At 35.6% G+C, this 15135-nt stretch overlaps 1 non-coding gene across 1 annotated transcript; it reads left to right on the forward strand.

The window, feature by feature from the left end:
• The first annotated feature begins 13856 nt into the window (after positions 1 to 13856).
• LOC141588932 (small nucleolar RNA R71) lies at positions 13857 to 13963 on the forward strand. Its single transcript, XR_012519898.1, has one exon. It is a non-coding gene; the product is annotated as a small nucleolar RNA R71 (small nucleolar RNA).
• The last annotated feature ends 1172 nt before the right edge of the window (positions 13964 to 15135 follow it).

Consider the following 15135-nt stretch of genomic DNA (forward strand, 5'->3'; position numbering starts at 1 on the left):
TTTGAATAAGAGTTAAATGTTAGAATTCCCATCCCCACACTAATATGGGCATTGTCCTCAATGGCCAAAGTGATGGAAATTATGCAAAGATGATGCATGATTTCTACACTAAATGCAATCTATTCTAAGCTACACTACATGATGCATGGTTTTTGTTATGACGGAGAGGATAATTTAAATTACCTCCCGTTGTGTATGCATTAACTTCCCCAAACCGAGTAAGACACTATTGCTAATGTCAAAGGATGGGTGTAGTTCATGCACACACTATGCTATGCATGAAACTAATTTGTCATTTTGGATTTTGAAAATGGGAACAATAGAATGAGAACACCTCAATGGTACCGAGGTATGAGTCCTCTAATGGGGCTAGGACTAAACCAACAATGATCAAAATGAATTAAGATACAAAGAGAGAAATAGACAAACCATGAGAGTGTAGGAGTCTCCAAGGCTTGCTAGTCTTCCATCATGCTATCGCCATCACTTCCCTCTTGAGAAGTGGACACATTACCACTTTCCTTGTCATTTGCTTCTTCACTTTCTTCCTCATCTTCCTCATCATCATCTTCTTCTCTTGCTTCTTCCTCAATATTATCATCAACTTCTTCATCATTTCCAACAACCTCATTGTCACCCACAACGTCCCTAGATGCACCCGGAAATAAGACTTCTCTATCCGCCCAACTAGGCAAAGGACAAGATGGATCAAGGAGTCCTTGCCTAGCTAGATGTAGGAGGGGTGGATATTGAGCCAAGTAAGCATTTTTCCGATCTTCATAGACTTGCTTGTGCATTGCTTGCATGAGAAGAGTCACATAGTCTTTCCCAACTTCAATTCCTTCCGGCTTGAACTCTTCATACTCAAAGGGGTAAGGTGGTATAAAAATGGAAGAGGAGGGGGTTTCAAGATCACCCTTTTGTTGTTGAATGATATACTCGGCTTCTTCGGATAGGGGAAGTAGATAATTGGTCCGGTGGAAGCTTAGACGGCAAATCTTTGAAGGCAAGGTGAACGATCTAGCTTCACTAGTTAGCCATCCATACTTAGTGTCAAGGGGGTTATGGGCAACCCACTTGAACTTGTGAATCATAATATTCATATCAACAAGATGGCCACCCTCCTTTGCTTTGTACTTGTTATCCTTATTGAAGTTAGGATCAAAGTGCTTAGCTAGGAGTGTGACTGTTGGGAAATGTGTCCTCAACAATAGTGCGATCATATGATTTAAATATCATTATTAAATCTCATTTTAAGAATGCAATTGGGAAGTAATATTGTTACTGTCAACTGGTCAACATATATCGGTAATGATTGGCTGACTAGAGTTTGACATTACTGTCGTGTGACGGTGGTGATCAGTTGACCCCCTAGGTCATACCTAAAGGGAAATACTCTTAATCGATTATTTAATTAATCGTATAATGTTGCGAGTTAATTAAATTACTTGAAAATTGACGGACGATTTTGGAAGTAAAATTTACGTATCAAATTGAAATGTGATTAAATGAGATACGGTCTGAGTAATTAAATTGTATAATTACTCGGATGAAATAAATTGTTTAATGTAACAATTAAATTGAATGAATTGTTATAAATACAATCAGTTGTGATTTATAAATTGGTAAAAATTATTTCGGCACAGTAATTATGGAATTACTAAATCAATTTTTGTATGTGACGTATTTTTATTAATACGTTGATTTTTAATATGTTAAAAATACATTACAAATTATGTTACATGTGACATGTTACATATTGACAATTGACAAAATAATATGGATTCCATATTATCATATGGACCGAAATAAAGAAGAGGTTTAAGCTAATTAAATTGTTTAATTAGTAGCTAAACATAATGATTGTTTTGCTTTAGTAGCCTTACATGCCTATAGTGCATTGTGAAGACAAATGAGCCCATGCATTGGCTCCTTTCCACCTCCTCTTGGCCGGATTTTTAGAGAAGAAAAACCACTTGGTTTTTCTTCTTATTTTTGATATACACCATAATGTAATGTGTGTATTATTCATTCTAACTACTCATCCAAAAATTACAAGTTCTAGTGAGAAGAAAAATCCTCTCTTCTCCTCTCTTAAAACCGAAACTATTATGTGATTTAAAGAGTTTTGGTTCAATTTTCTACTAAGATTAATATTATACTAGTACTTATAATATTAATTAGATTAAGTGAAAGCCTTGGGTATAAAGCTTGGGGAGAGATCTTATTCTTAGATCTTGTTCATCCATTGGAATAGCTCAAGAACAAGAAGAGAAAGGTGATCTCTCTTGTGCCCAATATAGCCGAAATATTGAATGTAAGGACATTATTTCTCTTCTCTTTTATTAATGTTTGCATGCATAAAATCCGTTTTAATTTTATGACAAATTAATTAGACATATATGAGTATGTTAAACATGTATATGAACCTACATTTCCTTCAATCGGTATCATGAGCCACGGTTGTTTGCATGCAAATTGGTTAAAAGTTTTTAAAGTTATATGAATAACAAAATAAAACTTGTAAAATTTGTGTTATTATGATATATCACGAAATAATTACATGCATGTTAATATTTCTGGTCCTAAAATGTTTTAGGATATTTTGGTTAATTTTTCGGATTTTTATTGTTCATATTTAATAATAATGACATTTAAATGTGATTTTATGAGTTAAAATGTCATTTTTGGTCGAAAATTAGCTATACTTCGAATTTTCACTTGGTTTTTGGATATGTTGTTACATACATTATTTTGAGATAACCTGTAATTTTTCATAATTTTTGCATTTGTTATGCTCGAAAAATGAATTTTTCATTATTAAATATGGATTTAAGAGAAAAATAGGTTAATATGAGTTAAATTTCGAATCTGGTCATAGAAAATTTATATGTTGTCACATGCAATTTTACAAGATGTGTGTAAAATAATTGGCTATAAAGAAGTCTTTTAGCATGATTTATGAATTTTTGAAGAAAAATGACATAAATAGTGACATTATTAGTGAAAATTAATAAAATATATTCTATGACTTAGGAAAAACGTCTAATGTTGCATTTTAGTCACTTTTTCAGATCTAAAATTGAAAAGTTAGTGAAAATAATTTTTCCATGTTTTTATGATTATTTTATTAAATATCGATAAACCGCAACATTGTTTTTCCGGAAATTTTTCGAATTTTTAACCTAAGATTTTGAACATTATGAGTGTCATGGATTTTTCCCAGAATGTTCATGAATTTAAATTTCAAATTTTGAATTTATTTGAAATTTTTGGATTTATTTGAAGTTTAATAGCTTATTTTTGTAATTTTGGTCCATTTATGAACAATTTTGTAAATAAAAGTTAATTATGGTCAAAATTATTAGTGAAGACTATATTTTGAGTCCTAAGAGGTTAGGGTAATTAACTTATGCATAAATATGAGTTTATGTATTTTTGTGATTATAAAATGTTAAAATCACGCAAATCCGTAAAAACCGAGTAATATACGATATTGGCTAATTAAAAGGCGATTTAGCATAAAAAATTGAGCATGTTCATACATATTATAATGCTGCATTTTTCTTTATGATTGTCATAATTTTAATTTATGTAATTTTTGAATTATGTAATTTTACTTAGTATGGCCTTAGATTTTAATTGGTATTTCCCGAAATGTATGGGAATATCGATTCGGTTGTAATTTTATTGTGATCTCGTATCACCGTTTTGTAATTTAATAGATTTATTTTATTTTAGTTACAAATGTATAATAGGAAATTATGTAATTTATTATGTAATTTTATTCATTCCGGAGTTCCCAAAGACGGATTTCTTCAAGAATGGCGATACATAAAGGCGGTGTTACCTCGAGATGCGTGCCACAACCGAAGTTCAAGGGACCAATGGAGTTGGTTTCCGAATATGTAATAGTTAAAGAGTTTTTCTATTTTAGGAAAGGCCATACTAGGATTTATTTATTTTTATGCTTGCATTTTATTTTATGTCACATGCATCGCTAAATCGCCATAACTAAACATGCATTGTCATTTTATCGAGTTTATCGACCGTGTCAATTCGAATTATCGTAGTTCACCGCTTTAGTTCACTTAAAACGTGATAGATAATAAATTGACATGACCTCTCGCTAAAACAATCAATTGAGATATAGCCTTACCAAATAGTAGAAACCATGAAAACCTATTTCGCGAGGGAGTGCACTCGGCCCTACCGGGGTACAAACCTTGTTACGTAGGGGAAGTGGGTGATGAATGTTAATCCACCGAATTCATGTTGATAAGGGATGTATCGGCCCTACCGTGCCCAAGTTGATGTGGATTTGGATCATGGACACATTTATTCGAAATTTGGATTGAACTCAACAAAAGTTTCTGATAAGGGATGTATCGGCCCTACCGTGCCCTTGTCGGATGTGTTTTGGGCTATAGATAATTGTTAATGTAATATTATCGACCAAGAGTTCTAAAAGTAGAATCGATTAAACGTTAATCCACCGAGTTATATTGATAAGGGATGAATCGGCCCTACCGTGCCCAAGTTGATATGAATTTGGGTCTTGGAATCATTTATCATAGTTGGGTAGAGGTCACTATGTAAATGCTTTACTTGTTATTTACAAGTATTATTAAAACGATAAATGTTAAGTTTTCCATTATTTCGTTATCATATTGTTCTATTTCTTTACCACAATTCATATACGATATCCTTTTCGATTTTGATTCAAATCTCCATTAAAACATCGTAACTTAAGACAAAAATGAGTTTGCTTCTAAAAACTCAAATGAACCATTGCTAAGGATCTCTTGCAAAGAGTATAGATTAAAGTTATTCATTATCAAACAGGTTTTGATTCTTGACTAACACATCTACTTACAATGGATTATTATTCATATACTTAATTGAATTAAGTACCTTGAAGCGATAAATTGTTTTGGTAATTAGTTTTGTCAGAATTCGTAATTGACCAAAATAGCGCAACCACTTCAATGAAAGTTTTAAGACTAAAACGAACAAATGAAGAGTGATCTTCATGAATTCAATTTTGCTTCTCAAAGCAAAGACTCATTGAATTAAGTGGGAGCATTCTCTTAAACCGTTAAGATGAGGACGAGGTTCAAGAAGTAAAGATTATAATGGAATTGATACAAGGTAATGTTAAAGGTAAAGTTGTTGAGAATAACGATACTAAACCTATCAATCCCAACCGATAGAGTTTCCATTGTCTTAAATGTTGGACATAAGAAAGGAAACTACCCCAAATTATTGAAGAATCAACAAGTTAGTTGTGGGACATCTAATGGGATCTTCTTCTTTAAATGTTTATATGATTGACATAAATTTTGCTAGTACTTCTTCGTCAATATTAGAAACCAGTGGAGGTTTTCATCATTGTACTTGATACATAGGATGATTAGAATATGACGACTAGCAACAATAATATTGAGAGATAGAGTAATTGTGTACTCAATCTAGTTTTTGGGTTTGGAGTTATACTTAATTGTGACTATTAAGTACATAAACTCTAAATAAGAATACAATTTGTTAAAGATACAAAAGAGGTTTCACTTTTGTGACCCTTTACACCACGAATTTGATATATGGCTAGCCCATTATGAAGGTGATAATATTCTAAACCAAACTAGAATAATATATCATGAAGATGATGCAAGACTCAAAATTGGCAACCCAAGATTAAACCTTAAAATTTTGGAATGATGAACGCAAAGAGTTATCGAGTACTCTTGAAACCATTAGATTGTTAATGGTATATGCGTATCTTGTATTCAAAGCAAGATGTCTCGTGCCTTTTGGTTGAAAAGGAGATCGAGGTTATAAATCATCAATCCAAAATAGTTTGATCATCATCTTTTACCAACAATTTAAGTTGACACTAATATGTTCACTTAATAAGGTAAATAGAGAAATCTTTGAAGAGGTTCAAGAGTTCAAGGAATCACGATTTAGTCGTGATGGGGTTATCAAAGTGAAGACTTTGATATAAGCCAAAGGAAATGTGATATAGAATCACAAGTTAATCTCTCTTAGCACGCATTATGGAATAATGTATGATTGGATAAGAAATCAAACGCTATTCGATATGGTTTGGATTTCAATCAAGTTACTTTGAGTTACTTGATCCTTTTGGGGATTTTATCATTTTTGTCTAAATTATTTTTCCACTAAATCGAATCATATGAGATATGAAATGGTAAGGGTACCATATTTGTAAGTTTTCACAAGAAACAAATGCTGATTTTTTCCCTTTCAATTATCACGAGTACGACGGGTTTGTGGCTCGTGAAGCTGTCTTTCTAAAATACAAGTTTATTTTTAGAAGACAGAGTGGGAGAAATTATTCAAGAGCCACAAAGAATACCACAAAGATTTTATGTCGCAAGAAACTGGTCTTTCTTGGCTACATGAGACGTTTTGTGTAAGACATTGTTTCTTCAAAACCTAGGAGGTTAAATTCGTCACTTGTTAAAAATGATGAATTCATGCTACTTTTAAGAAAGTAAAGAGCATATAACTTACAAAAGAAATTGTTTGATTCAAGTTGATTACTTCTAGAAAGTAATGAAACATAAGAATGTTTAAGTCACAACTCAATACAAGGCTTAGAGCCATTAGAATCCGAAATAAAAGGCTTGATTAGTGACAAAGGCTGTTGCACTAATATTTCAAAGCAAGATTAAGCTATTTGGATCTTCTTAGGGATTGTGTTTCATTATGAGGTTATGAAATACATAGCGAGTGAATCTAAAACCCACTTCTTCAATAGAAGGAATGTATTCAATACATGTCTTGAGTTTAGTAGATTCTTGCAATCCTAAGATAATGTGGAACTTAAGAGAGGGTCTTAAGTAGGACATCAATGAGTTAGAATCAGCATTTTGATCATGTGATAAAACATTTCTCGATAAGTCGAGAAGTTGTGTTTATACATGGATTTTAGTGGGAGTTACGGAAATTTTAATTAGTCCGATATGTGGATGACATATTGATCATTGAGAATGATTTAAGACTTTTGGAGTATTATAATACATCTTGAATATCCGGATTTATGAAGATAAATCCACATGATATTAGCGTCAGTAAGAAGTCTTATGTTGATAAGATTCATGACTAGTTCAATTAAATTGAACATATTTGATTGATTCCATTTGCTTCCGCTGCCGAATCAATTAAAAAGAAATGATGTATAACACTTCATATGCTTTGAGTATGATGAATTGTTTTCAAAATCGAGTTTAAGTAATCTTTACCAAGTGAGCTATAAAGATTACCCTTAAGTGCTTATGAAGCATTAAGGCTATGATGCAAAGTGTTTATGATGCAATATTGTGTAAGGGTGTTACACAAGTGACAATTGACAATTGAGATTGCGCATGGTTTCCGACAAAACCATAATCAAAACACATTAGGATGGTTAAGATACCATTGTGGCAATGTTAATTAAGAAGTAGATTTTCTAGAATCGTTCTAGGCAATAAAGAACAATGAGAGATATTTATAACGGAAATTGAGTACACTTGCGATCATGAGATGTGCAAGAAGGATGAGTCCCGCACATTATGAAAACAGTGGGAGCTATTCTTAGACTAGAAGGCCTATGTCTTGATTGGATCTCGACACGTACTCAAAAGTTTTGTAATGCAAATGTATACATTACAAAGGAAAACGAGTATGTAGTAAGGTTGAGTAAGGTACAAGAAGTTGATAAAACCTACTAACCAAAGCCTTCTCAAAGGCTAAACATGATGAGTCATGTCATTTCAATTGGATTGAAATGGACAACTACGTACAAGATCAAATTAGATTATAGAATATGAAATAGTAATCAGGCATTGACTATTCATATGTGATAATCGCATTTGTCGTTCGAGTTTTATTTTTAAAACTCTTTTATTATACTTTGTTACATCCAAACGGGTTGTGGAGACAATTGAACCCCGTTAAAGTGAACACGGATTAGCATAGTATTCGCCCATAGTCACTTGTATGAGGTGACGTCTCGAAGTGACTAGAGTGTGATGCGATTGATGGCAAGTTCAAGTGCCATACAGTCATGTGAGATGACTAGTCGATCACATAGGCAGATGTTATGAACACCTTGTCGGGCCTTATGACCGCTTATAGAGTTCTGGCAAATTTATATAGCCTGGTCGTGGCGAGAGATGCTATAGTATTCTAATGAGTCGATTCTTTTGACTAAAGACTATTCGCCTAAGATGGCACAGTTTTAGATTAACTTTGATTTGTGTTACTACGACCTTCGTAAATGGGGTCAAATGGGCATATTTTGGGTTATGATGGTGTGGCTAGTCGAAGGGAATGAGTGCGATAGGAATTGTCCACCCCTTGTCGGGTTAAAACAATATCTCGGGGCCACTCGAGGAGTAATGAATTGGAAATGCGTGGCCACGCTCGGAAGGTATCCAGAGTGGATAAATCCGGTCAATCGCTTATTCTCGGATCGAGGAAACCACTCTCGATATGATCACTTGCAAGTACGACCGAAAGACACCTTGCATTGAGTGGGAGATAGTAATAGGACAAGAGAATTGGTGACGCACACTTGTCGAGGACAAGTGGGAGATTGTTGGGAAATGTGTCCTCAACAATAGTGCGATCATATGATTTAAATATCATTATTAAATCTCATTTTAAGAATGCAATTGGGAAGTAATATTGTTATCTGTCAATCGGTCAACATATATCGGTAATGATTGGTCGACTAGAGTTTGACATTATCGTCGTGTGACGGTGGTGATCATTGACCCCTAGGTCATACCTAAAGGGCAATACTCTTAATCGATTATTTAATTAATCGTATAATGTTGCGAGTTAATTAAATTACTTGAAAATTGACGGACGATTTTGGAAGTAAAATTTACGTATCAAATTGAAATGTGATTAAATGAGATACGGTCTGAGTAATTAAATTGTATAATTACTCGGATGAAATAAATTGTTTAATGTAACAATTAAATTGAATGAATTGTTATAAATACAATCAGTTGTGATTTATAAATTGGTAAAAATTATTTCGGCACAGTAATTATGGAATTACTAAATCAATTTTTGTATGTGACGTATTTTTATTAATACGTTGATTTTTAATATGTTAAAAATACATTACAAATTATGTTACATGTGACATGTTACATATTGACAATTGACAAAATAATATGGATTCCATATTATCATATGGACCGAAATAAAGAAGAGGTTTAAGCTAATTAAATTGTTTAATTAGTAGCTAAACATAATGATTGTTTTGCTTTAGTAGCCTTACATGCCTATAGTGCATTGTGAAGACAAATGAGCCCATGCATTGGCTCCTTTCCACCTCCTCTTGGCCGGATTTTTAGAGAAGAAAAACCACTTGGTTTTTCTTCTTATTTTTGATATACACCATAATGTAATGTGTGTATTATTCATTCTAACTACTCATCCAAAAATTACAAGTTCTAGTGAGAAGAAAAATCCTCTCTTCTCCTCTCTTAAAACCGAAACTATTATGTGATTTAAAGAGTTTTGGTTCAATTTTCTACTAAGATTAATATTATACTAGTACTTATAATATTAATTAGATTAAGTGAAAGCCTTGGGTATAAAGCTTGGGGAGAGATCTTATTCTTAGATCTTGTTCATCCATTGGAATAGCTCAAGAACAAGAAGAGAAAGGTGATCTCTCTTGTGCCCAATATAGCCGAAATATTGAATGTAAGGACATTATTTCTCTTCTCTTTTATTAATGTTTGCATGCATAAAATCCGTTTTAATTTTATGACAAATTAATTAGACATATATGAGTATGTTAAACATGTATATGAACCTACATTTCCTTCAGTGACTAGGCCTCCATTGACAATAACGGTCGTGCCCTTCTTCCCACTATCAACATTAAGCCATCTATCTACCAAGAGCCTCAAAGAATTGTAAGGCTTGGTGTGAACTCTTCCGATATTCAAAGCCGATTCAAGAATAAAATCAAGTCTTGTGAAATGGTTGGTATCTTTCCTAGCAATTATGGTGTTACCCACGACCTTGTGCCATACTCTTATGCCCGGATGATGGACCAAAAGAGCACGACTCGCATGAAAATCCTCAAATTTCTTCCTGGAGATTGCCTCCCAAAGAGGTGTGGGGTCATACTTTCCATAACTCTTGAAATATTTCGATTCATCACTTAGACCCAAAATTTCACCCAATTCCCTAAAGGTAATGCGTCTACTAACATTAGCTAGACGAAACTCGATATTCTCCCTATTCTCAACTTTGGTGACTTTCAAAGAACTTAAAAATTCCAAGACAAGGGAGGGGTATGTCAATTCCTTTGTTTCAAACAATTTCTTCAACCCCATGGCATTGAAAAAGGCTTTTGTTTGCTCAAGAACACCCAATTTTTCCAAGGTATCTTTACATATGAATTTGGTGGATTGTAATGACTTCATAGCAAACTTGACAAAGGTATTTCTATGGGTATCGGAAATAAAAGTTACCTCCGAATAATGCAAAAGTTGATTAATTACCGGAGTAGAAGGTGTTGTTGCTCCCATAGAAGGTTGTTGTTGTTGTTGCACTTCCAAGTTTGGTGTTGCTACCACCATAGCCAATGCTTTCTTTGTTTGAAGAGCCTTTTGCCTTTGTGAGAGTGCCTTAGCCTTTGGTGCCTTTGTTGGTCCCTTAGTCCTTGCCATTGATGAATTAAACCAAGAAAAGAGTGAAAAATCTTCAATTTATAGTATGCCCAAATCGATTTGAAGGTGAAAGGCTTTGCCTTTATGAAAACAAAAATCGACTCAAAGGTTGAAGATTTTGTGCTTGGTTTTGAATGATTAATTTGTTGTTGGAAGGATGGTTTGATTTGTGTTTGGTGAATTTTGTTGAGGGTTTTTTGTTTTTGTGATGGAGAGGATGAGGGTTTTGATGTTGTGGGTAGTGTTTATGAATGAATGAATGAAGGTGGGAGGGGTTTTAAAGAGGCCGAAAATTTCAAATCTGCAGGGGCAATCCGTGCGGATTAGGCTCAATCCGTGCGGATTCTGCTCTTTCTGAATTTTGCAAAACTCGCCTAAAGACGGGCGGATTTGGTACAATCCGCTCGGATTTGCTGAACACGGGACGGGCGGATTTGCTCAAAGACGGACGGATTTCTGTCCAGAGAAATTTGCTTGTTTTCCTCAGCTTCAAAGACGGACGGATTTTATACAAGACGGACGGATTCTTTAAGACGGGCGGATTCTTCACAGGACGCCCGGATTCAGTCACAGTCAGGAATTTTTCAAAATTGAGCTCAGTTCAAGACGGGCGTCTTTTCTGCAGGACGCTCGGATTGCATAAGACGGGCGGATTCTTGGGAATCCGCTCGGATTCTTCCCCTGTGTACACGGATTCAGTTTCATCCGTGCACAAATCATTTCCCATACCGTTCTTCCATTCTTTCTTCAAGTCTTGTGTTCTTCATTGTGGGGGCACTACTAAGGCATGGATAGCCTAGGCAATTGCCATCCCCACACTAAGGTAAAAGCACTACACATCAATTGAAATTGTTAGTCCCTCCCTCACTTCTCTCAAACATGACAATTATTTTGATCAAAGTACGTAAGATAAATCCAAAGATGACAAAAATGCAATACAAGAATTGAAATATAAGTTAGGGAGTTAGAAATATTTACAAGTGGTGGTTTAGGGAGGACTCCACCAAACTCTCATTCTTGATGAGATGTCAAGGGGGCATGTTCAAGGTGTTGATGATGTTGCTCAACACCTTGAAGAAGTAATCAAAAGCTTGTTCATTATCATGGTAGAGGTCCTCAATAGACCTTGGCCCTTGTTGTCGATCGTGATCAATAGCATGTCCAATGTAGGGATTAAAAATCCCTTCAAATTCGTCGTCCCAAAGACCACAAACTTCATTGAGTGGATCATTGAAAATCTCTTGCTTAGATGGAGACAACTCTCCCAATTTCTTCTCTTGGCCAATGAGGCCATCTTCTTCTTCCTTGATTGATTTTGATGAGCTTTGCAATCTCTCCTTGTCACAATTCACTTGCTCTTTGAATGGAGCATCTTAAATTTTCCTTTTCCATTGGAGTTCCGACTTCTTTCTTTCATCTTTCCGACAATAATGATCAACCATAAAACATGGCTCATGCAAATGGGGGGCTCTCATGGTCTTGTCAAGATTAAAAGTTATGCTTTCATCTCCCACTTCTAGAGTGAGCTCACCATGTTTCACATCAATCACCGCACCGGCGGTGTGTAGGAAAGGTCTTCCTAGAATGATTGGAATGTTGGAATCTTCCTCCATATCAACAATGACAAAGTCCACCGGGATGAAAAACTTCCCAATTCGCACGGGGACATCTTCACATATCCCTAATGGTGTATTCGTCGATCTATCGGCCATTTGAAGTGTGATGTTGGTGCATTTAAGCTCTCCCATCCCCAACCTTTTACTCACCGAGTACGGCATGACACTCACACTAGCCCCTAGATCACATAAGGCTTTGTTGATCGTCGTGTCGCCAATGGTACACGGTATTGAGAAGCTTCCCAGATCCTTTAGTTTTGGAGGTGAACTCCCTTGAAGTATTGCACTACTCACCTTAGTGAAGGCGATAGTCTCAAGTTTCCGGATGGACTTCTTCTTTGTGAGGATATCTTTCATGTATTTTGCATAGGCCGGCACGTGATTGATTAATTCCGTGAAAGGAATTGAGACTTCCAAATTCTTCACAATTTCCATAAACTTTCCAAGTTGGTCATCAAATTTGGGCTTGGCTTGACGACTTGGAAAAGGAAGTCTAATCACAATGGGCTCCTTCTCCTTGGCCTTGTCTTCATTTTTCTTTAAACTTTCTTCTTTTGATTGTTCTCCAACCTTGGAGTTTTGCACAACTTCTTCCTTATCACTAGCTTCCACAACTTCATTCTCAACTTGCTTCTTCGGTGCTTCATACCTTGTGCCACTCCTCAAGTGGATAGCACTAACCGTTTCATGTCTAGGGGGATTACTTTGAGGTGGTAATTGCCCCTTTTGTCTTTGTGAGCTTGAAGATGCTAGTTGAGTCAATTGGGTTTCCAACATCTTGGTGTGAGCTAGAATGTTGTTGATGGTGATTTCCTTTGCTTGACTATCTTTTTGCATTTGAGTAAAAAACTCTTGTTGATTCTTTTGCATTTGGAGGACCGCTTTTTGGACATCCAAACCTTGGTCATGTTGTTGAATGTATGGATTTTGATTTTGATAACTTTGGTTTTGGTTGTAAAAGGGTCTTTGGTTTTTATTTCTCATGGGTGGTGGAGTGTATGTTGTTTGTGGGTTTTGAACATTTTGGCTTTTGTATGAGAGATTTGGATGGAACTTGGTATTCTCATTGTAAAAATTTGAATAAGGGGTACCACATTTATATGCTTGGAAAGCATTAACTTGTTCGGTTGTTCCCCTACACTCACTTGGGTCATGACCCAAAGTTCCACAATTCTCACATATCCCACTTGGGATTGATGAAGATGCCGTCATGGCATTGACATGATGCTTTGGTGATTTTGAGACTTCTTCAAGTCTAGCCATTGCTTTTTCGAACTTTAAGTTGATAGTATCGATATGGGAGCTTAGTTGGGCACCTAATTGAGTAACGGCGTCCACTTCGTGCTTTCCTCCTCTAGTAGCCTTGCGAGGTCTACTATATTGTGAATTGTGGATTGCCATCTCTTCAATTTTGCTCCAAGTTTGGTTGTCATCAACCTCGGTGAACATCCCATTCGATCCCATATTAAGGATATTTCTTGAGTCTTCATAAAGACCATTCCAAAATTGTTGAACCAAGAACCATTCGCTAAGTCCATGATGAGGACATGAGCGACAAATTCCTTTGAAACGCTCTCAAGCTTCATACAAAGATTCTTCATCCCTTTGCTTAAAACCCGTAATTTGAGCTCTTAGCATGTTAGTCTTTTCCGGTGGGTAGAATTTTTTGTAGAAAGCTAGAGCCAACTTCTTCCAAGAATCAATTCCGAGAGTAGCCTTATCAAGGCCTTTCAACCATTGTTTGGCGGTGCCAATTAGAGAAAATGGAAATAAGACCCATCTAATTTGGTCTTGAGTTACACCAGTTTGTGAGATCGCATCACAATAGTCACAAAAAGCCTCCATATGAGAGTGAGGGTCTTCACTAGGCATCCCCCCAAATTGGCTTCTTTCAACTAATTGGATAAAGGCGGATTTGGCAATGAAATTTCCGGTGAGATGTTGTGGTGTAGGAGTACCATTTGGTAGATTCTCCTCGGTGGGTACAGAGTGTGACGAGAATTTTGGCATTGTAGGTGGATTTTGTGGGGTAATATGTGATGGGTTTTCTTCTCCTTCTATTGCGAAAGGATTGACAAACTTACTAGTGGGTTGAACAACTTCACTTCCTCTCAAATTCCTCCTAACAAGTCTCCTATTGTTCGTCAAGGTTCTTTCGATTTCACGGTCAAAAGGTAACCTGAACCTTCTAGACATGCAAAATATCAAACAACTCGAAAATAATTAGAACAAACCTTGAGGAGTTTTACTTCCTCAAGGTGAAGAAAGACACAACTAATAACAATAAAAAGAAATCTAAATCAAACAAACACCGTCCCCGGCAACGGCGCCATTTTTGATGCGGTTCCGTTCGGTTCACAAATTAAGATGTGGTCGTTGGTCACGGTCGAATCAAAACACAATTTATAACTTCACACACAACTCTACAATAAGTAAAGAGGTAAGTAAAGGTCGGATCCCAAGGGACGGGAGTTGAAATGAGATTTCTATTGAAACTAGTGGTGTCTAAGGGGTGTCACAAATTGGGTTGATGTAGAAGGTCACTAAACTAAAATAGCAATGAAGATAAACAAGCAAGATGAATTAAAGGGGTGTAAACAATTGATTAAAAGCACTAGGGTGTCATGGGATCATAGGGGAATCATGGGATATGATCATACAAACATGTTCTCAAATTATAAGCAAGCAATTATTGTTGTGATGGATTGAGTTGGGTTATATCTTACAATCCTAGGAAAGTTTGGGTCCCGGAGCCGAATCGATTAGATTGTACAACACCTACAAGTCGACTTAATCTTCCCTACTCAACA

This window comes from Silene latifolia, chromosome 6, assembly GCF_048544455.1.
Source record: "Silene latifolia isolate original U9 population chromosome 6, ASM4854445v1, whole genome shotgun sequence".
In the NCBI taxonomy this organism is placed as follows: Eukaryota; Viridiplantae; Streptophyta; class Magnoliopsida; order Caryophyllales; family Caryophyllaceae; genus Silene; species Silene latifolia.